We start from the raw sequence: 3,136 nt of genomic DNA, 5'->3' as shown, positions 1-3,136 counted from the left end.
TGGAATCCTTTCAGATAATATTGTTACAATCTGTCCCATTGGCTTCTCTAAATTTCGAATTGATGCCCCTTGTACTTCAAATCTTTCCTCAGTTTTCACAATGAAGGCCTTCAACAGATCTTCTAGACCAGGCTGATTGGCTTGTTGAGGCTGAAACTACTGCCTCAGCTGATTCATAAAATAATGAGCTCCTTGTCCCTAAAATCTAGGGTTGTTTTTTTGCCATGCATTTGCGGTACCGCCAGGTGAACTCCATGAAAAACCGGGGTGCTTCTGACGCATTGCATTAAAGTTGTAATTTCCTACTGCATTTACTTCCTCAATTGAGACTTGACACTCATGAGTAGGGTGTCCTCATCCACATATATCACATGCTGCATGAGGCTCACTTTGTATCGTAGCCAAGGTCAGCTTCCTTATTTCTTTGGCCATAGCATCAAGCTGTACCTGCACAGATGTATTAGCATCAACTTGGTGAACACCAGTTGATCTTCTTCCTTCAGCACTCTCAGAGGGCCACTGATTTGTATCTTCAGATAACATATCAAGAATTGTAACTATCTCCTTTGGAGTCTTCTTCATCAATGGGCCTCTAGCTGTATTGCTCAATGTTCTACCTGAGGTCGGTGTCAATCCATCCCAAAAGTACTGGAGTTGCATCTAGAGTTCAATTCCACTATGTTGACACTTTCTAAAAATCTCCTTAAACCTCTCCCATGCTTCAAAAACAGTTTCAGTCTCTTTCTGACAGAAGTTATAGAGTCCCTTCTAAACTTGCTCATATTAGCTGATGAGAAATATTTATCAAGAAATTTTCTGGTCATCTCATCCCATGTTCTAATCGATCCTGTGGGTAAGTTTCGAAGCCACTGCTTTGCATCATCTTTAAGTGTGAATGGAAATTCCCTTAAGTACAGTGCATCTTGTGACACATCATTATATTGAAAGGTATTCATAATCTCCTTGAAATCCATTAGATGTGTGTTTGGATATCTGTTCATCTTTTTTCTGAAGACACATCAATTCTGAAGGGTTTGAAGCAACCCTTGCTTCAATTCAAAATTGTTAGCTCCAATTGGAGGTGGTCTCGCACTTGATAATCCTTGGTTGTAGAATGGTCTAGCATAATCTCCACGTGATCTCCCTAGGACGAGAGGTATATTTTCGAACTGGTCTGTAGCCAAGGGTTGATTTTGAGCAGTTCTCCGAGCCTCTCTTCTCCATAGATAATATGTTCATCTCTAATGGCTGTTCCCTCAGCATCTCGTGCAGCTTTTTCTCATTTATGGGATGCCTCTCTGGCAACCAAATCTACATTATCATCACCGTTTCCAGCCATAGTTTCTTTGGTTGAGGATTACCCAACCTATTCTAATGTCTCTGTGAGATTTCTTTCCTTCCTCAGCTATCGTAGATGTTTTTTTTATCTCTAGCTCGTATGGTAGCACTACTTTCGTAGAAGCTCGAGTCATGCACCAATCTTAACCTGTAACCTGTGCACAGTCAAAGAACACCAACCGTAAAAAGGGAACAATAAAGATAAAATAAAAAGAAAAATTCCTAAATTAGCACTACAAACTATTTCAAACACTATTGATTGCCAATCCCCCAGCAACGGCGCAAAAATTTAACGAGAGCAAAACACACACATAATTAATGCTCGCTAATCAAAGATAATATAGTATCCACAGGGATTGGATTTAAAAATTATTCTTGTAGTTTCTAGTTTGATTGCTATCCAGGAGGATCAACAGTTGAGATTTATATGATTACAACTTAAAATTACCTCAGAATCTAAAGCTATTGACTAGTGACTATCAAGACAAGGAATAAACAAATAAGGTTATCAGTGGGAGAAGATAGGGTTTTGACTGCATATGTGTAAGATAATTGTTTAGGATCTAACTCTAGATAATTCACTTCTAATGTTCAAGTGAGTCTCTCGAATTCACTCAATTATTAGTTCAAACGTTCAGTAGAAACTCCTCTCTTGATTAAGCCTCAACCTCACAAGATGAACCAAATTAAGCACTGTGAAGATATACAAGGATGCATAGTGGATTGGTCCTTAGGAAAATCTCTTTTGATTATTCTCCTAACTAGGTTTAATCAATGATTCAGCTAGCCTCTTTTGATTACTTAGTAAAACATATGAACTCAACAAACAATATAATGCAAAGATATCAAAAGTTAAGCCTCTCTCGATTACATGAACTAGTGAATATAGATGCAACAATTTAATCTTCCAAAACGATTCAATACATAAAACTAAAGTTATAATCCTTAAACAATCATCAATACACCAAATCCATCAAACCTAAAGGGAACTACTCCATAGACATGGAGAAATTCATCACAAATAAAATTAATGTATAGGAAAACATAAATTCAATCCAAACTCAAGTCTTGAGTGAGGAAGGAATGATGAAATCATTGTGCTTGTGTTCATCCAACTCCTCCTTAGGTCCAAAATATGTCAAAGACCAGGAAATAATATTTTTTCATGTATTTATACCAAGTAGGGTCGCCCCAGATGAAACCTCATTCTCCTAGGCGAAATATGACATTGGTATGTAAACATTACACAGGCACGATGCATGGGGCGACGCGCCATGCGGGGATTTAGTGGGGAAATCTAGAGAGCATCACCATTGACAGGCAGTAGGATCTGGGCAGTCGCGGTGCACCACACGCCGCCCCACACGCCGCGGTTGTTGAGTTTTCTTAGAATACTGATTTTTGCTTGATTTTTGACATCCAGACTTGGTCCTCGACCCCCGAACACAATCCTGGCATAATCCTTTTGGCTTTTAATCAGACTTCAAAGCTCAAAATAGCTTGAATTAGCTCCACAACATCTACATAACTCGGAATCACTCCTACAAGGCATAAAACACACAATGAGTGCAAAACACTACCATTTAAAGCTCAAATACACAAAATATGCAGTGAATTATAGTGTAATAAGCGACTAAAACATTTAATTATAGCCTACCATAAGTCTTTCTATTCTCTCACATGTGGTGAGAACACGAGCTTCGGCTACCGATGATGGTGCCCTCGGTACCGGTGTTTTTAGAGGCTGGGGCAGAGGCCGAGTTTGAGGTGGTTAATGTTCTACAGTGAAGGGTCATAC

At 39.0% G+C, this 3,136-nt stretch overlaps 1 non-coding gene across 1 annotated transcript; it reads left to right on the top strand.

Annotated features, from left to right (window-relative positions):
- The first annotated feature begins 670 nt into the window (after positions 1-670).
- Positions 671-776, top strand: LOC142168490 (small nucleolar RNA R71). The gene has a single exon (XR_012698348.1). It is a non-coding gene; the product is annotated as a small nucleolar RNA R71 (small nucleolar RNA).
- Positions 777-3,136: the final 2,360 nt, after the last annotated feature.

This window comes from Nicotiana tabacum, chromosome 13 (genome assembly GCF_000715075.1).
Source record: "Nicotiana tabacum cultivar K326 chromosome 13, ASM71507v2, whole genome shotgun sequence".
NCBI lineage: Eukaryota > Viridiplantae > Streptophyta > Magnoliopsida > Solanales > Solanaceae > Nicotiana > Nicotiana tabacum.
This window is presented reverse-complemented; position numbering and strand designations above follow the sequence as displayed.